This window comes from Pelobates fuscus, chromosome 5, assembly GCF_036172605.1.
Source record: "Pelobates fuscus isolate aPelFus1 chromosome 5, aPelFus1.pri, whole genome shotgun sequence".
Lineage (NCBI taxonomy): Eukaryota > Metazoa > Chordata > Amphibia > Anura > Pelobatidae > Pelobates > Pelobates fuscus.
The window spans coordinates 130937121-130958871 of NC_086321.1; the positions used below are offsets into that span (position 1 = coordinate 130937121).

Consider the following 21751-nt stretch of genomic DNA (forward strand, 5'->3'; position numbering starts at 1 on the left):
GAGGACAATAGGTCCCCCCCCTTATTGTTTTTATTAGGGCCCCCACCCACCGCTCAGGGGTGGGGGCCGGGGGGGAGGACAGAAGGTCCCCCCCCCTTATTGTTAGGGCCCCCACCCACCGCGCAGGGGTGGGGGCCAGGGGGGGGGACAGTAGGTCCCCCCCCTTATTGTTTTATTAGGGCCCCCACCCACCGCGCAGGGGTGGGGGCCAGGGCGGGAGGACAATAGGTCCCCCCCCCCTTATTGTTTTATTAGGGCCCCCACCCACCGCGCAGGGGTGGGGGCCAGGGGGGGAGGACAATAGGTCCCCCCCCCTTATTGTTTTATTAGGGCCCCCACCCACCGCGCAGGGGTGGGGGCCAGGGGGGGAGGACAATAGGTCCCCCCCCTTATTGTTTTTATTAGGGCCCCCACCCACCGCTCAGGGGTGGGGGCCGGGGGGGAGGACAGAAGGTCCCCCCCCCCTTATTGTTAGGGCCCCCACCCACCGCGCAGGGGTGGGGGCCGGGGGGGGGGACAGTAGGTCCCCCCCCCTTATTGTTTTATTAGGGCCCCCACCCACCGCGCAGGGGTGGGGGCCAGGGGGGGAGGACAATAGGTCCCCCCCCTTATTGTTTTTATTAGGGCCCCCACCCACCGCTCAGGGGTGGGGGCCGGGGGGGGGGACCTTATTGTTAGGTCCCCCACCCACCGCGCAGGGGTGGGGGCCGGGGGGGGGGGACAGTAGGTCCCCCCCTTATTACCATTTTTTTTTTTTTTTTACAGTGAGCAGCCACAGGCTGCTCACTGTTTAGTGGACATGCCCCTACTCGCGGTATAGCGAGTAGGGGCATTGGGGAGATTTTAATCTCCCTTGTCCTATTATGGGGGTCATATTGACCCCCATAGAGTGAGGGGGGACATGGGGGGCTTAGGAAGTGGCGAGGAGCACTGCTCCCTGCCGCTTCTGTCTTTACATATTACAAGGAGGGAGCTGCACGCCGGTAGCTCCCTCCTTGTAATAAACTGAACGAACAAACTAACACTGATACACAGTGTTAGTTTGTTCGTCTGATTTTTTCTATTCATTCATTCGTCTGTCTGATGAATGAATGAATAGGTGAAATTCCCGTTCGCATGTCCAGGTGTTTCACTGGGCATGTGCGGGAATCTCACAGTCTGTCTAGTGTGGGTAGATGACGTGTCCCACAGGGACTTCACCTACCCACACAAAGATGGCGGCGCCCTGAATAAAGATCGGGGCAGAAGATAAAGAATTAAAAAGAGGTAATGTGGGGGGCTTAGGGGCATTTGGGGGTGACTAGGGGGTCGATTGGATGTAGTGGAGGCGGGAGGGGGGTTAAAAAAAAAACGGGATTCGGCATGACAGTGCCGCTTTAAATTACTTGTAGCCAGTGACTTCTAAGGCTTATAAAGCTTTATCCCACCTGACAGTAAATCTGGTTAATGAGTTGTCACAATGTCTCTCATTTATTTTTTTACTTAATTCTCACCTGTATTCTCATCAGTCTGAGCCAAAAATATGTCTTTATATATGCTGTGCCAAGTTAGAAGTGTATATTTTTCCGAATAGTAATACATTGACAGATTCCTCCTTGGCTCTGTAGAATCCAGAATCTGCAACTGTACAAGTTTTGACAAGTTCTAATAGTCGTTATAAAAACAACTGAGCAATGTATTGTTGTGTGTAGCCTTTTAGCTGGAATGTTCCATAATAACATCGCATTATTGGTTAAGCTTCAAGCACTAATTGGTGACATGTTTTAAACCCCAGCACCTGGTGTCACAATTGACATTCCGTGCTTGAATTTTACGACAGGAAATGTGGGCCAGGCATACAGTGCTTGGCTTCAGGCAAGCTGAAACACCTTCTTATTAAAGGAACACTATAGTCACCTAAGTTACTTTAGCTAAATAAAGCAGTTTTAGTGTATAGATCATTCCCCTGCAATTTCACTGCTCAATTCACTGTCATTTAGGAGTTAAATCACTTTGTTTCTGTTTATGCAGCCCTAGCCACACCTCCCCGGCTATGATTGACAGAGCCTGCATGAAAAAAAACAAACTGGTTTCACTTTTAAACAGATGTAATTTACCTTAAATAATTGTATCTCAATCTCTAAATTGAACTTTAATCACATACAGGAGGCTCTTGCAGGGTCTAGCAAGCTATTAACAAAGCAGGGGATAAGAAAATCTTAATTAAACAGAACTTGCAATAAAGAAAGCCTAAATAGGGCTCTCTTTACAGGAAGTGTTTATGGAAGGCTGTGCAAGTCACATGCAGGGAGGTGTGACTAGGGATTTAACTCTTAAATGGCAGAGGATTGAGCAGTGAGGCTGCAGGGGCATGTTCTATACACCAAAACTGCTTCATTAAAGGACCAACTATAGTGCCAGGAAAACATACTCGTTTTCCTGGCACTATAGTGCCCTGAGGGTGCCCCCACCCTCAGGGTCTCCCTCCCGCCGGGCTCTGGAGAGAGGAAGGGGTTAAACTTACCTCTTTTGCAGAGAGGCTTGAAGACTATGATGAGGCCTAATAGAAAGCAATTGTTGTTGGGGGATTCCATCATAAGAGGTGTGGAGATGGACAATGGTGGTCTTGTGAGGTGTCTTCCCGGAGCTACTGCTCACAGAGACAGGAGACGTATCTGTAATATTGTTAAGCAAGCAAAGCAGGAAGGGGAATTGGATGTACTTGTCCATTTAGGGACAAATGACTTGGCTTGCAATGAGGTTTCAGAGGTTAAGGAAGTTTTTAGTGTTTTTGCCAATGATATACGGCAGGTTGCTTCCACACTGTCATTCTCTGAAGTTCTGCCTGTGCATAACACTCAGAATGACAGGCGGATGCGTATTAGGGACTTTAACTTGTGGCTTGGTGAATGGTGTCGGGAGCAAGGATTTGGCTTTATTGCTCATGGTAGCTCTGTTTGGAACGGAAATAAACTGTACAAAAAAGATGGTTTGCATCTTTCTCAAAAGGGAACAAATGTTCTCAGTGAGCAGTTCAGAGGTTTTGCTAAGATGTATTTAAACTAGGAGGGGGGGGGGGGGGGCAAAAGGGTGATAAAACATCAATCCAATTGTCCCCCAAAACAAGGACAGAAGGTGCCTGTAGCAAGTGTGTTAAAAAATGATAAGCTTAGAGTCATGTCTACAAATGCTCGCAGTTTAGGGAATAAGATCCATGAACTTGTGGCAATAATGGCAACTGATAGTGTAGATTTAGTCGCTGTTACTGAGACCTGGTATAATGAAAAAAATGACTGGGACATAGCAATACCAGGGTACTCTTTATATAGAAAAGACAGGGAAGGCAAGAAAGGGGGGGGGGAGGGGCCCTGTATGTGAAGGATAGCATAAAATCTAGCCTAATAAAGGTTAGTGAGACGAACATAGAGTCCATTTGGGTTACGTTAGAATTTGGTAATCACACAGTAGTTTGTGTAGGTGTGATTTATAGGCCCCCAGGACAAATTGAAGAGTTAGATAATCTACTAGTTGAAGAAATAGCTAAAATGACAATGAAGGGGGAAGTTATCACCATGGGTGACTTTAATCTTCCTGATGTGAATTGGAAAACAAAAATAGCTACTTGTGCTAGAAGCACACAAATTCTAAACTCCCTACTGGGATTGTCTCTAAAACAAGTCGTTGAGGAGCCAACTCGTAAAGAGGCCATACTAGATTTAGTGTTAACAAATGGAGATTTGGTATCAGATATTACTGTAGGTGAAAGTTTAGGATCCAGTGATCATCAGTCAGTGTGGTTTAATATAAGAACAGTGACTGAGTCACACCACACAAAAACAAAAGTTTTAGACTTTAGAAAAACAGACTTTTCTAAAATTAGAATATGTGTAAAGGAGTCATTATCAGACTGGAGCAACTTAAATGGAGTCCAAAATAAATGGGATTATTTAAAAGCTGCACTACTGAAGGCAACAGAAAATTGCATTAGGCTTGTCAGTAAAAGCAAAAAATTCAAGAAACCACTGTGGTACTCCGCAGATGTGGCCAAAATAGTAAAAAACAAAAAGTTAGCATTTAGTAATTATAAAAAAACCCAGAGTGAGGAAGACAGAATGACCTATAAGATTAGGCAGAAAGAGGCTAAGCAAGTTATAAGAGCTTCCAAATCACACACAGAAGAGAAAATAGCACAGTCAGTAAAAAAGGGGGACAAAACTTTTTTTAGATACATACAGAGGAAGAGGTTCTATTTCAACTGTCAAAAGTAAAGACAAATAAGTCAATGGGACCTGATGGAATACACCCAAAGCTATTAAAAGAGCTTAGTGGTGTACTAGCAAAACCATTAACAGATTTATTTAACCAATCATTGTTAACAGGAGTAGTCCCAGAAGATTGGAAGTTAGCGAATGTTGTGCCCATTCACAAGAAAGGTAATAGGGAGGAGTCGGGCAACTATAGGCCAGTAAGCCTTACTTCAGTAGTGGGGAAAGTAATGGAAACCATGTTAAAGGATAGGATTGTTGAACATCTAAAAACACATGGATTTCAAGATCAGAGACAACATTCAGTTTACTTCAGGGAGATCATGCCAAACTAATCTTATTGATTTTTTTGATTGGGTAACTAAAATTATAGATCAGGGTGGTGCAGTAGACATTGCTTACCTAGATTTCAGTAAGGCTTTTGACACTGTTGCACATAGAAGGCTTATCAATAAACTGCAATCTTTGAGTTTGGATTCCAATATTGTTGAATGGGTAAGGCAGTGGCTGAGTGACAGGCAACAGAGGGTTGTAGTCAATGGAGTATATTCGAAGCTTGGGCTTGTCACCAGTGGGGTACCTCAGGGATCTGTACTTGGACCCATTCTCTTTAATATTTTTATTAGTGATATTGCAGAAGGTCTTGATGGTAAGGTGTGTCTTTTTGCGGATGATACTAAGATATGTAACAGGGTTGATGTTCCAGGAGGGATAAGCCAAATGGCAAATGATTTAGGTAAACTAGAAAAATGGTCAGAGTTGTGGCAACTGACATTTAATGTGGATAAGTGCAAGATAATGCATCTTGGACGTAAAAACCCAAGGGCAGAGTACAGAATATTTGATAGAGTCCTAACCTCAACATCTGAGGAAAGGGATTTAGGGGTGATTATTTCTGAGGACTTAAAGGTAGGCAGACAATGTAATAGAGCAGCAGGAAATGCTAGCAGAATGCTTGGTTGTATAGGGAGAGGTATTAGCAGTAGAAAGAGGGAAGTGCTCATGCCATTGTACAGAACACTGGTGAGACCTCACTTGGAGTACTGTACACAGTACTGGAGACCATATCTTCAGAAGGATATTGATACCTTAGAGAGAGTTCAAAGAAGGGCTACTAAACTGGTTCATGGATTGCAGGATAAAACTTACCAGGAAAGGTTAAAGGATCTTAACATGTATAGCTTGGTGGAAAGACGAGACAGGGGGGATATGATAGAAACATTTACCGTATTTTTCGTTCCATAAGACGCACTTTTTTCCGCCTCAAAAGTGAGGGGAAATGTCGGTGCGTCTTATGGAGCGAATATGATGCTTTACTTACCGGTCTTGCAGCGTTGGCCGGCAGCACAGGGCGCACCGCGGTAGTGGAACTTGAATTTCATGTTCCGGTTTCCGGCGGGACTGAAAGGAAGTGTGCACAAGCTGAGTGCGCACTTCCTTTCAGTCCCGCCGGAAACCGGAACATGAAATTCAAGTTCCACTACCGCGGTGCGCCCTGTGCTGCCGGCCAACGCTACAAGACAGGTAAGTAATTATGGGACCAGGGGAGGGGGACAGTATGGGAGAGAAGAATATGGGGAGGGGGATGAAGTCTATGGGGGGGATGAAGTCTATGGGGGGGGAATGAAGTCTATGGGGGGGGAATGAAGTCTATGGGGGGGGGGGATGAAGTCTATGGGGGGGGGATGAAGTCTATGGGGGGGATGAAGTCTATGGGGGGGGGTGGATGAAGTCTATGGGGAGGGGGTGGATGAAGTCTATGGGGAGGGGGTGGATGAAGTCTATGGGGAGGGGGTGGATGAAGTCTATGGGGAGGGGGTGGATGAAGTCTATGGGGAGGGGGTGGATGAAGTCTATGGGGAGGGGGTGGATGAAGTCTATGGGGAGGGGGTGGATGAAGTCTATGGGGAGGGGGTGGATGAAGTCTATGGGGAGGGGGTGGGTGAAGACTATGGGGAGGGGGTGAGTGAAGACTATGGGAGAGAGGAGAAGACTATGGGAGGGGGGGACACTATGGGACAGGGGAGAAAAAAAATATTCTGTACAAACTGTCCCATAGTAAGAAACACTATGGGACAGTTTGTTCAGAATATTTTTTTTCTGGGTTTCTTCCTCTAAAAACTAGGTGCGTCTTATGGTGAGGTGCGTCTTATGGAGCGAAAAATACGGTAAATACATAAAGGGAATCAACACAGTAAAAGAGGAGACTATATTTAAAAGAAGAAAAACTTCCACAACCAGAGGACATAGTCTAAAATTAGAAGGACAAAGGTTTAAAAATAATATCAGGAAGTATTACTTTACTGAGAGGGTAGTGGATGCATGGAATAGCCTTCCAGCTGAAGTGGTAGAGGTTAACACAGTAAAGGAGTTTAAGCATGCGTGGGATAGGCATAAGGCTATCCTAACTATAAGATAATGCCAGGGACTAATGAAAGTATTTAGAAAACTGGGCAGACTAGATGGGCCGAATGGTTCTTATCTGCCGTCACATTCTATGTTTCTATGTTTCTATGTTTTTCCATCGCCGGGCGGCGAGCTTTCCTCCTCCTCTCCTTCTTCCTTGCGACGTCATCGGCTGAATGCGAATGCGCGGAAGGAGCCGCGCGCGCATTCAGCCGGTCGCATAGGAAAGCATTTAGAATGCTTTCCTATGGACGCTTGCGTGCTCTCACTGTGATTTTCACAGTGAGAATCACGCAAGCGGCTCTAGCGACTGTCAATGAGACAGCCACTAGAGGCTTTGAGGGCTGGATTAACCCTCAGTATAAACATAGCAGTTTCTCTGAAACTGCTATGTTTATAAAAAAAAAAGGGTTAATCCTAGAGGGACCTGGCACCCAGACCACTTCATTAAGCTGAAGTGGTCTGGGTGCCTAGAGTGGTCCTTTAAGCTAAAGTTGTTCAGGTGACTATAGTGTCCCTTTAATGATCCACATACCCATTCAGACTGCTTAAAACAACTCATCTTTACCTCAGTTGACATAAAAACCACAAAACCACCTTAAACACAAGTATATGCACCAGCTCATATTGTAATCACTAAAAAGAGTAAAACATAATTTCTTAATACACTATATTTTCCATACAATGGTAAAAGAAACACATGAATTACATGATTCACGTGCCACACGTAATTCCTTTATCGGAATTTAGATCGCTATGTAACCTAAAGAATTTTCCATTCGCAATCTAAAATGTTTACAGCACTGACCTTATTTCACAAATGCTGTACCATATGATGGCTTCTTCTTGATGAATACTGATGTACTTTACCATAGTCTCTTTATGTATCGTGATGTGTAATTTACCGTTTTTATAAACTTTTTATTTTGTATTGTCAATTTTTTTGATATATGTGCTTTTCAAGCTTAAATAAAGAATGAAAGAAAAACATAAATAATAGAAACACACAGGTTACACCACAGTAACATTCTTCTTTAAAATCTGATAAGGACTTCAAGAACCCACATTTATTTATTTTATTATTTATTTTTATTTATAAAATATTTTACCAGGAAAGATACATTGAGATGTCTCTCGTTTTCAAGTATGTCCTGGGTCCACACATGGTTCATCTTTTATCCCTTACACCATATTCTTGTTAGGACAAACCTCTAAGGTTCTGTGAATGTGAATATTATCTTCATGAGTAATTTGATATCTAATTGTGCCTTTATTCTCATGCTTAATCCATATAGTTCACATTCAAAAGGTCTGGGGTCATATAGTCTTCCTTTAATGCAGTGGTTGTCAACCCAGTCCTCAAGTACCACCTAACAGTCCAGGATTTAGGGATTGCCCTGTTGTGTCTAAGCTGTTTTTAGAAAAGAGGGAGGGGGGAACACTTTAGACACAACAGGGTAATCCCTAAATTCTGTACTGGTAGGGAGTACTTGAGGACTGGGTTGGGAACCCCTGCTTTAATGGAATGTGTGTTTTCTTCTCCTTGAATGGGAGTTGATCACAATCTACCTGATTGATATTCATTTTTCTTTATTCTTAGTAATGAGGCACAGTGCAGGATCATTTGATTTGTGCAAATAATACTATATATATCAGTTAATCCTGCCACGTTTGCCTGTTGCACCATTTTGCTCTAGATATAATAATTAAAGGGACACTCCAGGCACCCAGACCACTTCTGCTCATTGGACAGCCACTAGAGGTCACTTCCTGGTCCCTAGCACAGATTATCTGTGCTAGAGCGTCGCTGGACGTCCTCACGCTGTGTGAGGACCTCCAGCGTCGCTCTATTCCCCATAGGGAAGCATTGAAATTCATTGCCGCGCATGCGCATTGGGACTCCTCGGCCGGTGGGCGGGATCAGTCTCGCCCACCGGCCGACGGAGGAAGAAGGTGGAGCAGCGGGGGAGGAGCAGGCAGCGACGTGGGACATGTCGCTGCCTGAGGTAAGTGAAAACAGATTGTTTTCCTTGCACTGGAGTTGCCCTTTAATGTTATTTGTGAGTAAATCCTATTTCGATTCTTTAAAAAAATAAAAAATAATAATCATAATGTGTTGACACATTGTTGCCCCAGGCTGGAAACTTCTTAGAAACATGTTCATTTAAATTCCTGAACTACATTCATTTGTTTGACTGTTTTACATTGCAAAGAGTATACCCACCATTTGAGTGCCAAGAAAAACAAATGCTTGCTCCCATCTTAGATGATTCCTGCACTGGATTCAAGCAGATGTGTGTACCTCCCAACACTGGGAGGAATGAAAGCAGGATGGGAGGGAGAAGGGAGAAAGTGTGTATGTACAAAAATACAAAAAGTGTGCATGTGGTGCATTGTGTAATGATGAGCACAGTGGAAACACATGAACTAAAATATTGTGTGATGGCCTCGTGCAGTTGTGACTGTGTTTAATAAATCATACTGTTTTTTTTTTTTGGTGTGGGGTTGGGGGACTTTTTTCTAATGTTCATAGAAGCGGGTGAGAAATAGCAAGATTACGTAGCACTTGGGGTCCCAATGTTTTATTTCTCCTTCTGGATTGCTGGTACATAGGGATACATTTGTATCCCGGCTCCTAAAAATAATGATGCATTCTAGGAATTAATTAGGAATTAACGGGTGTAGATTTATGTTGTAAAAACAATATTTTGCAATGCAATTTCATCTAGACACATCGTAGCTAAAAGATAATATAAAGTTTAGGAGTCAAGTGCAACCATATATGAAATATAAATAAATGGTAATAATTTATATGGCAGCGCTAGAACGTTTGGATCCCCAGTTGAAATGTTATGTTTTAGCAACAGTCTCCCTTTAGACAGAATTTGAATAGATATTTGAAATATTTGGGGTTCTATGCTGTGAATGTTCATAAAGCAAATGTAGGCAGTGTGTGTTTTGAAACAAAGTGGGCTGTGATATCCGTTATCAAGGCAGTGACCGAAATCTGTTTACATAGGAGCAAGCCCTTCTGGGACTCTTGTAAGTGAAAGTACAGAAGTGAATAAGGCCAGATGGCATTCATCCAGGTATATAAAGCAGCTTAAGAGACGTGCTTGCTTTGCCTCCAACTAATCCATTAACCAGTTGCAAATGACATAAGTAATTCTCAAAATCGGAGAGATGCAAATGTAATCTTACTTCACAATACACAAGTAGGTTAAAGACCTGTAACTGTAGGCCAGTGAGTCTAACATGTATGTGAACCATCGTGCAGATATATAGATTATGTATTTTTTCTTTATACACTTGACACATTGCAACAGTCATCTTCTAAAATGCTTTTTAACCCCTTAAGGACACATGACATGTGTGACATGTCATGATTCCCTTTTATTCCAGAAGTTTGGTCCTTGAGGGGTTAAAACGTCTTTGCTTCAGAGCTGCACGTCTACAGTTTGTCTAGACGCTAAATGGGTTGCCAAGGATTAGCTGTGCCAAGAACACTTCCACAGTGAGCAGGACAAAGAGCAGTAACCCAAGGAGATCCTCCTACTCTGTGTTACATTAGGTTAACCATCCTTGGGGTGTAATGTTTAGCCCCTGTGATTGCTTTCCACTGATCGTGTAATATACACCGAATTCATTAATCTCACACCCAAGCAGCAACAACATGTACATAGAGTGCCCCTTTAAGTCACAGAGCAGATTAAACATTTTAACTGTCACTTCAATTGTCAATTACAACATTAAAAATATTTTGAGCCAACCAGTTTTTTTTTTTTTTCCTGTGATGCTCCATTTATTTGTAAAATAATATGAAATATTTAGCAAATAACACCCGAAGGCCAGGGCACACATTGCATTTGAGGAGGAGATATGAAATACTGTGTAATTTTTCCTCTTCTTTGTATGCTTGCTTGCTGTATGCCGACTTCAAGGTGTGTAGGACAGAGCTTAGAACAATGACTGACAGGGAGCTGAGGGCTAGAAAAGATAGAAAGAGGTGTGAATTCTACATTTAATCGTAGCTTTCACACATAATAAATATATGGATAAATATAATATTACAAATGCAGGGAAGTTACATATATCTTCCCTAATATACTTTTAGTGGGTAGTTAATACGCGACGTGTGAGATGTTCTTGTCTCTCCAACAACCTCTTGGTTCTATACTGATAAAGAATGTTAACATTTTCATCAAGAATTGTTTGACTGTGTGTAAACTATGTACTCCAACTTTAGGAACTATTTAGTCTACTCTAGGCAAAAATTCTGAACTCAGTATGCTGTCTCCAAGTCTCCAATTAGTTGTAATGAGATCTTGATTCAAAAGTAAAAGTAAACAGTTATACATTCATTCAAAGAGTCCGGAAGGCTTGGTTTCACACTTGGTAACCTGATAATGAAAACGCATTTAACTCACTTAACAGCCACAATTGTAGTCTTGCCATTTCAGCTTAATAAGTAACAGAACACATTAATGATATGTCATAAAAACGTTTGTATACTTATTTATTCCCCCACTGGAAGATATTCAGTTGGGGGAGGAAATAAAGGGACACTGTAGTCACCAAAACAACTTTAGCCTAGTAGAGCTGTTTGGATATATAAAGAATGCCCCTGCAGTCTCACTGCTCAATTCCTTCCCATTTAGGAGTTAAAGTAGCACTGTCATTCGCCGAACTTACCTTTCTTTAATCGATTCCTCTTCTCTCCCTCTCTCAGGATCTGTTCTTCATTTCTTCCTGTCTGCTCTAGTTTTCTTTAAAACATAAGACAAAGTAGGGACTATTTGTCTTATGGAGGTTTCCTACACCTGACCATCTCTGACCAGCGGAGGAGCAAAGTGTGCTTCATTTCCGATGGTCAGAGCAATTTTCCCATAATTCTCACCTTTCCTCAGTGTTCCCATGAAGCTTCCTTTCACTTTTCCCGAACGTCCTGTCATTTAGACAAAACGCCGGCAAAACTACAGAATGACGTCCTAACAGAATGATAACAGTTTCACCATTCGTGTTAGGACGCAATTCGGGACTTTGTTCAGATCGGAATTTAATTTGAATGAATGAATCTCCAATCTGATTCATGCAATGGCTGCATCTTGCAGCCGCTTAGTAGACAACCTCCTGAGCCCGGGTTGGGGCCCTAAATGAGAATGACGGGGGAACCTATTGCTCCTCCCCCTCCCCATTTTACACAAATTACATACCTACACACACACTCTGCATTATATACACAAACACACTGCATTCACTAGACACACACTACACAAACACACACTCACTCTGCATTCATTATATACACACTACACAAACACACACACACTGCATTCATTATATACACACTACACAAACACACACACACTCTGCATTCATTATATACACACTACACAAACACACACACTCTGCATTCATTATATACACACTACACAAATACACACACACACTCTGCATTCACTAAACACACACTACACAAGCAAACCAGATTCACCATACACACACTACACAAACACACAATCTGCACTCATTATATACAAACACACTGCAATGCAATGTTTTGCAGCTCTAGAATAATGTGATCCTTAAGTTAAATGCACTAAAACAAATAGAATTTCAATTACAATTCCACTTTAATTAAATTGACAAAAATATACTCTTCTATACCATCATTATTTTTGGTAGGTGCCCAGACATGCTTATATCTAACCTTGGATTTTTATAAGAGAAATTACCAAAATAAGTCCAGGGGCTAAAGTCTCCCGTGGTGACAGTTCTTCTACAGTGGGAATAATTGCTGTTCTGCCTGCCAAATCTTAATAAGAAACTTGGTGATTGCCTACATTCTTTATGACACCTTGGCTTTTTGCTCATAACTCCTGCTAGCATCAGACTATTCATCCCAAGAGATTCCTCTCAGTGGCTTCATAGTTCTGACATATTTAAGAATTATGCTTCTTTACATATGTATATCAAATGTATATTTTATGTCTTAGTGTTATATAGATGCATTCCTTCTAGCTATATATTTTAACGTTGTAAATTATATTATTCATAAAATATGAGTTGTATAGGGCGTATGACAATACTGCTGTTCCATATTTTAAGTCTGTTCCGTTTTGCTTTTGAAGAACAAACCAGCCTACAGTCTTAAAGTACTCTCAATGGCTGTGCACTAAACCTATTGTAATGATTTGTACAGGCCTTTAACTTTTAAAATCTGATTGGATTTCTCTTCCAGTGTTGTCTAATGAGATTGTGAAACCACAATACGGTAGACACAACTTGCACGGATAAATTGAGTTTTTTTTCAACAGATTTGTTTCAAATTAAATATTGGATGGACGGAAAGGCAAAATGGTCTTTGCTTTTCTGCTCTGCTTTGAGGAGAATCTGAGACTGCATTTAAAGGACTGCAGATTTAAAATAAATAAAAAAAGAAACAAAAAAAATCGAACTTACCTATTTGTGTAATTTATTTTTGTATTTCACATTCCACAAATAGTACACAAAACATGTGCAAATTTCTGTAGTATTGGCATACAAAGATGAACAAAAGCCAGTGAATAACTGAATAACCATAAGATCAGATAGTGATATCGAGTGTTCATTTTTCATGTATTTAATAGGAATCCAGTCAGGATTAAATCTGTCTTCAAAACTCAAAAGATTATTCAATATAAGAGGACTTGGGATGAGTAGGCATATAATAAGTCGCTAGTAAACAGAAACATAGCTACGTATATCAAGAAGCAACCAGTTGTAATAGGGAAAAATCAGGCTGGATTTTTGAACTAGAGCTGGAGTAGAGTTTTGTGGGTGGCTAATATCTGTGGTGAGTTATAGTGCCATTCCCCACACAACCGTTTTAGACCTGTAGCTAAAATCAATGCCTATCAGCTGGTATCAGAGAAATAATCTGATTGGTACACCATAGCATTTTCCCGTGCATGCACCTTAGCCTCTCAATGCTTTTCTAGGAGAAATGTTTGGATCAGCTGATCTCTGCCAAAAAGGTAGAACAGGCGCTGCATGGGAGAAAGGGCAACTAAAACTGCTTTATTTTTCCTCCAAAATGTGTATTGCCTCCCTGTAGGTGGGTGCTGGTTACCTAAACAGCTACCATGGAACTATGTTAGGAATACACATTTGTATTTCTAACGCTACAGTGTTCCTTTATGTTGGGTAGAGCAGGGGCTGTGAAAGTTAATGTAATCGTGGTGAGATGGCAAAGTGTGCCGATGGAACAATGCTTGAACACTATGAAATAGAATTTTGCCGTTGATGGGAGCTCTAATGGTGTCTGTATCGATTATACTCTCCAAATGAAAAGTATCATTTTAGATTCCGGTATTTAAAAATATTTGTTGCCGGGATCTCCACATAAGTCGATTCTGATCATTAGTACCTGCAGTTATATTATTGAACATTCTGTCCTAAGTGGTTAATTACTCTCTAAGATAACTACTTTCTCCCAACATGTAAATGGATGCTTCTTTAATGTGTGTTTGCTCTGCGGGGGGAAAAGATCAAGAATGAATGAATTCCATGGTGCAAATACACACACAAACATCCTTCTTAAAGTAGCAGTGGATTTTGCAACTGTCTACAATGGGAAGCGTTCATTATTGGTGTATTGGAACAATACAGATGGCTACATGATCGACATATAGCTGCATGCTCTTTCAATCTAAACACTAGAAAAGAGGGGGGGAAACAGGAATGAAAATAAAACCTATCTAGGTTGGTTTACTAAAGAGAGATTTGTCGGGAACTCAAAATGAATGTCAAATTGAATGTCAAAGTAGCTGTACTGGAGGCATTTGACTTGGAGAATTTTTACGGTTTGGCTATAATTTACTTTGAATTCCCTACAATTCTCACTTTACTAAACAACCTTGTGTATCTTTGTAGTGCTGTTCTATTATTTTTGTACCCCAATTTTTTTCCATTTCAATATTTTAAGGAATAAAATGCACGGCTTGCTTTATTCTAAGGAGCCAATAAATGATTATTCTAGAGCCAACATTCATTATTATTACCATCTTGTTTTCTTTTTCTTTTATTTAAAACATTATAAATATTTTATAAACCACTGATAAATTGGCAGCTGTTCTCAGGATTAGTATGCAGCCTACCTTACTGTTGTTCCACTGTTTTCCTCTGGTCGAACTACCCCCCATACCTTTTCTGTTTCAGACATGAGCAGTACATCCATGATGAGCATGTATTGATATATTTTCATGGCACAACACAGTGACTCATCAACCATGCCAATGATATGAATCTAATTCATGGAAACTCAGAAACTCATTCTTGAGTATTAATGTTGAATGTATTAATCTGTCTGTTAAGTTTCTATTTATTTACCAAAGGATGAGCTTTATTTTTGTTTTCGCTAAAAGTAATAACTGAAATGCTATAGTGTAAGGAATACAAAGTTGTATTCATTACACTATTCCTTACCCCCCTCTCTCCACCATGGCATTGAAAGGGATAAAACAAAACTTTTGTGTACTCACCCTAGCGCTAATCTCTCCCTTGGCGCTGGGTCAGTGCTCCGCCTCCTCTGATGTCATCCAATGGGAGGGAGCCAATGCGCTCTCTCCCATCACAAGCTCATTAGGCCTTCCCCATAGGGAAACATTTCTTTAATGCTTTCCTATGGGAATTTTACTGATGATGGGTGTCCTCATGCAAAACATGAGGATGTCCAGGGTCCGTTGGGGGACCAAAAGTTATATAGCAAGCAGGAAGTGCCTCTGGTGCCTGTCTGATTGACAGTCACTAGAAGCTGTCTTACTGCTGCAATGTAAACATTGCAGTTTCTCTAAAACTGCAATGATTTACATTGCAGGACTTAGGGGGACAAGGACACTGCACCCACACCACTTCAATGAGATGAAGTGGTCTGGATGCCTATAGTGTCCCTTTAACCCCTTAAGGACACATGGCATGTGTGACATGTCATGATTCCCTTTTATTCCAGAAGTTTGGTCCTTAAGGGGTTAAGGTGTTAGCGAAGCAGATGGCTTGGTATCATGTGGATATGAACATTAAAATATCTTGTATTTGTATTGTATACAATGTTAATATCTTGTCAAGAAATCTGACATTGTACCAGCTCCTGCTGCAACACATTTAGTGAATGATCAAGGAAACAGGACCTATCTCTCTGGACAATATCGGATAATTCCATCTATGTGTCTGTCAGATGTGCATCTTTTCTTCTACAGCTGGTCTATGTGAATCTTACTAATGTGTTTTCTTCTTTACCTTATCAGTGTGGCTGATAGCACTGAGTTGTCTTTACCCCCCAAAAAAATATTTAGTTGCGTAAACACTAATCCACTTTAAAGTCATGCTTTTATTTAATTAGATGTATTAAAATATGTAAAATCACATCAGCTGTTTTTCAGGAGTTCTGAGTCCCAAATGAGCTTAGATCGTGAATTTCAACTCATTCAACTTGAATTAATGTGTATCAAATGATAGATTCTATACCTAGTTTCCAAACTTTCTTAGAATTCCAAATAAAATGTGTTTAAAGGACCACTATAGTGTCAGGAAAACAATCTTGTTTTCCTGACACTATATAATCCTCAGGTCGCCCCCCTCCCGCGGGGCTGAAGGGGTTAAACCCCTTTCAGCCACTTACCTTTATCCAGCGCTGGGCTCCCTCGCTGCTGGTGACCTCTCCTCCCCTTCCAACGTCAGCTCCTGAGTGGAGCCAAATGCGCATGCGCAGCCAGAGCCTCGCGCACATTAAAAACGCCCATAGGAAAGCATTTCTCAATGCTTTCCTATGGATGTTCTGCGCGCTCAATGCGATTTTCGCATTGAGCGTCGGGGAAGCGCCTCTAGCGGCTGTCAGGAAGACAGCCACTAGAGGCTGGATTAACCCTGCAATGTAAACATAGCACTGCTATGTTTACATCTGAAGAGTTAAAACCTGGGGGACCTGGCACCGAGACCACTTCATGGAGCTGAAGTGGTCTGGGTGACTATAGTGGTCCTTTAATTTTTATTGTACCTGACAGAGTATATACATTTTTATTTTATTTATTTATAAAGGTAGTTGAAGTAAATGAGTACAATCCACATTAGAAAGGGGAATATAATTATCTCTCTCATTGCTAAACCTGAGCATTTGACTCAGGATGTATTTATTACTTGGCTGCTTGGTCGGCATATTAATATGTGGAGGGGGAAAGTAATTTTGCACATGCAATTCAGCGTACAAAGTTGATTTTCCACTCATCATTATTCTTACTGTTTCTTTTACCAGCTCATCCTAATTTGGAAGCAATATCACTATATGGGTGGGTGGAGGGGTGCCAGACCTAATGACATTTAAACAGGATGGGTATAATGTAATTAGGGCAACATTGTCTTAATCCCCTCTTTTCTAGGAGCTCCATTTTTGGTGTGTCTGAGTGTATAATAGAGCTCTACAGCAGTAATACTCACAATAATGTGTCTTAAAGGAACACTATAGGGTCAGAAACACAAACATGTATTCCTGACCCTCAAGTGTTAAAACCACCATCTGGCCCCTCATGCCTCCCTAAATATAGTAAAATCTTACTTGTAGTCAAGTCTGGAGCTTCTGGCTCTGGCCTGTCTCTTTCTGCTGACAACATCACAAGTGGTGGCCTGAGCCAATCACAATGCTTCCCCATAGGATTGACACTGTGAAGGAGGCAGATCGGGGCAGAGCCATCACAATTCAAACACAGCCCTGGCCAATCATCATCTGCTCATAGAGATTAATTGAATAAATGCATCTCTATAAGGAAAGTTCAGTGTCTGCATGCAGAGGGTGGAGACACGGTAGTGCTGCACATTAGGCAGGACTGCTTAAGGAAGCACCTCTAGCAGCCTTTTAAGGAGTGGCCAGTGGAGTTCTCACTAAGCTGTAATATAAACACTGCATTTTCTCTGAAAAGACAGTGTTTACAGCAAAAGGCCTGAAGGAAATGATTTTACTCACCAGAACACATGCAATAAACTAGTTTTTCTGGTGCATATATTGTCCCTTAAAAACTACAATAAATGTGTAAATAAGACACATTGTTCTTGTTTTAAATTACATTTAAGCTACATAAAGTGTTACTAGCAAGTCAACTATATACTGTATCTCAGAACAGCCCAACCAACCCTAGCCACATCCCCATTCACACCCATAGATTAAAGTGTCCCTATTTGTCCATTTAAAAATGTTGGGAATGTGGGATATATGCAATGTTTATATTTATAGTTTGTGTATTTTTAGTATATATTTTTGCAGAAATGATTACCCAGCATTATTTCCATCTATTTTATATTTTTGTTCTGATGCTACCGGTATTGTCGTCCATTTTATCTGCTAACAAACAACTCATTTGTTTTGAGATATCATCCACTAGCGCAGTTCAGATGTGATACCCTTTTCAATTAGTACAACTGAGCTCCCGAAAGCATATTTTAGCAAGAACAGTGTCAAAAGCCAATATATATTACCCAATAAAGAGCATGCGACTGGAGCCGTTTATCATTAGCATCGATAAAAACACAGTGAGTCACTCTAAGTACTTATTGTGCAGAAAATAAAGAAAAAATATTGTGCGGAACATCATATAAATGGCTAAATTAAAAACCAGACTGCTTTACTAACCAAGAAAAGCTGTGAATGTGCTGTATGCAATTAATGTACAGAAGGTCAGTGTTTCTGCTTGTTGTATAGTATGTCTCATTGTACAGCGCTGCAGCATTTGTTGGTGCTATATGAATAATAATGTCCCCCTGTGCAGCCATTATATGTAGGGGCCACTGATCTTTGCTGGATATTCCAAAAGACACTTTACCTGAAATATTATTTTTTTTTCTCTTATGGTATTCCCTCCTGCACAACATTCAACTCTACCAGTCTCTGCAGTCCTTCAAATCAAATTCTTAAAATCAGCTGCTCACCTCTTAACTCCTTATTCCTCATAGCCTAACTCTGCTATACCCTTTCCGCTGTGCTCTCTCCCCTCCACCTCCTCCCATACTGCCATTTGATTACCTCACTTTCCCTTCCTACTTTAACCTCAATATATATATTCTACCATTTTTAGATTGTAAGCTTGTATGGGCAGAGTCCTCTTACCCTACTGTTCTTTTACATCAAATTCGTTTTTTTTCCAAATAGTGTCTTGTTTTACCTATTGTACTGCAGTGTGGAATATGTAGGTGCTATATACATAATTGTAACCGGATGGCGTGAGATCACAAGTCTTCACAAATGAAGTAAATCCTTCCCAACCAGAGGGACTTGTCCTTTATGTGATTACTCGTAGGCTCTCACCATCTGGAAGGAAACCTATTTGTCCAGTTAGATGCAAGGTTTGTTTTTGTTTGTTTTTTTTGTCATCATTGAATCTTTGAACATGGTTTTGTAATAACAAGTGTTCACAGTTTATGCTGGGATTTTCCTGCTTGTGTCCAAACATGTGGAAAAGGCACATCTGAGATACATACCGCATCTTGAGTACAGGAAACCTCTATCTTTCAATCCTAACCATTATCTTCACAGTCCCCAAGTACAACCCGATCCTATAAAAATCAGCAATGTAATGCAGCAGTTGTCATATGAGTGCCAACTGCACTGTTAGGCCAATATCTTTGTCCTAAATTCACTTTATTAACATGGAGTGATTTAGGTGCGTAGTGTCCCTTTACCTTGCAATTAAATGCTCCCTTAATTATAAAAAGGGCCATTCTTCTTTAAATCTCAGATCATCGGCAGAGCCAACTGAGGAACAGAGCTGACGCATCTCTCTGAGCTCCGAGCCCTAATCAACCAAAACCGATCAAAAATCGTCATTTACGCTAAAAAAAAAACAACCCTACACTTTGCACCCAATGCAAGGGAGGACAATGGGCCGGAAAACTAAAAAGTCCCGAGCTGACAAGTGGCCTAACAGGGATATTGGAGACTTGCTGAGGAGCTCACAGCAAGCCGTATTGGTCAAGATGGCGCTGAGGGATGATCTATCTTACTCCTCTGAAGAAGCCTCGTATGACCTGCCAACAGAGAGCGCTGTCAAGCCCCTAACGACTGCAAACCCGGTGACAGTGGACCTGCTTAAATCTATGTTAGCAGATCTGCGCAAGGACGTGGCCGCAAACCTGGCCTACTACAAGAACGCCATTGAAGGCGCACTGTCTAAGGTTACACAACTTGAAGCCACCTCCAGCCACCACGACACCAGAATCACAACGGTGGAACAAACACTGGCAGACCTCCAATTCAGGCAAATAGCCACTGAAAATCGAGTAAACACACAAGAGATGACGATACAACTTAAAGGTCAGAGGAAGACCGGAGACCGTAGGTCTCCACGACTTACCCCACTTTATTAGAAGCCTGTTTGAAGCCATGCTACCGCCCAAGCAGGCCAAAGCCATAAAGATAGATGGGATGTTCCGTCTGCCCAAGCCTGCACAGGCACCACCGTCTGCACCGGCAGATCTCATCCTCCGCTTCCAGAACCTCCGAGATAAGAACTCCTTCACAGCCGCAATAAGGGGGAAAACCCCTCTATCCTTTGAGGGAGCCACGCTACTAGTCTTTCCGGACCTGACGAAAAGCACTCTTTCCTGGCGGAAAATTTTTCAGCCACCGCTCCAGCACTTACTTGCCAAGAACATTCCATACAGATGGGTCACACATGAAGAAACTACATTTGGAGCACGGAGCCCTCAAGAACTGGAAGCATGCCTGCAAACTCTTAGCCTCATGGACCCCCTGAATGTGACGGGAAAGACCCTGCTCCACATAAATCCTGCAACCATAGCGGACTTGGCTCTGTGTGCGTTGCCGGCCAGAGTGCCAACAGGAAGAACGTCACTGACTGGGTGAGACAACTTACCCGCTTGGAGGATCTCGTATCCCACCACCATGCAAGACTGACTACTAATTTACCTGTTATTTTTATATTAATGTTTAGCAATATTGTATATTAACGTCTAGCAATGTTTTACTTAAAGTTTCACACTACCAGCCTCGTTGTCTCCACTGGTTAGCCACCCCATTTTAGCTATCGAGATCGAAAAATACTGGTCCGCTCACACTCCTCAGATTTGGTTTATACCTGTGGCCCACTAGAGAATACCCATCGGGCACCTCCACTCTCTTTCTGTCGTCCTCCTCTCCTCCCCCCCTTCCTGCGGGAACCACTCTGCAAATCTCTTTTCACTAATTTGGCAGGGAGTGAATCACTTATCAGGCGCAAGATTCCCAAGAGATAAACTCCCACCTGTTACTCCTAGTCCCCGAGGGGAAACTGCTAGAATGCCCTGTGGGGTCCTATGTCACTGCTGTTATACCAGAACGCGTACTCCACTGGAGCCTTAGTCATACTTCGCTTTACTTACCCAGTGGTATAACTTTTCTCAGTCAATAGACACAGTCCTAGGATACAGAGTGTAGGACCCAATGTCTGACTTCCCTCATAGAATAGCTTATATGATAACTAATTATTTTTCTAAACAACTGCGGTGTCTCTCATAAAGTGCTATATCACTTCTGATAATCAACGTCACTGCCCACGCTCATGTTCATGCTCAACTGCCTTTTCATGTCTTTCAAAAAAAATGTGCAATATCCTTCACTTTCCATGTTACAGTTTCCTAATGTTTGATGGTTCATGCTGTCGTGGCAGTGCAAGCCAGTTTGTGATCCTTTGCACAATACAAAATAAAAGATTAAAAATTTGTAAAAAAAAAATCTCAGATCAACATTTGAGCCGATTAAGAAGCCAGTAAAGGTCCATCCTGGACAGTCGTGTATATTTTGTGGTCTACGTGTTGCTTACATAATTTGCCCCCTTCCTGCATTCATTTATTGTTCTGTTACAGTGCCTATCTTTTTCCCAGTTTGCTTTCTGAACCCCAGCGTATAATACATTCTCTCTGAATACACAAACCAGATGCCTCGATGCTGTTGTCTTCTGTGTCACGGTTTACAATCCATCACAGCAAAATGAATGTGATCCAACTCTGAGACCTTTCTATGAAATTAGTTTTTTTTTTTTTCTTCCTATCTTTCTTATAGTATCATATTCTGCAGATTTATT

General features: G+C 41.6%; 1 protein-coding gene across 1 annotated transcript in view; it reads left to right on the forward strand.

The window, feature by feature from the left end:
* The window catches only part of PITPNM2 (phosphatidylinositol transfer protein membrane associated 2), a 274134-nt gene that overhangs the window by 141872 nt on the left and 110511 nt on the right, over nucleotides 1-21751 (forward strand). The gene's annotated exons all lie outside the window — the stretch shown is intronic.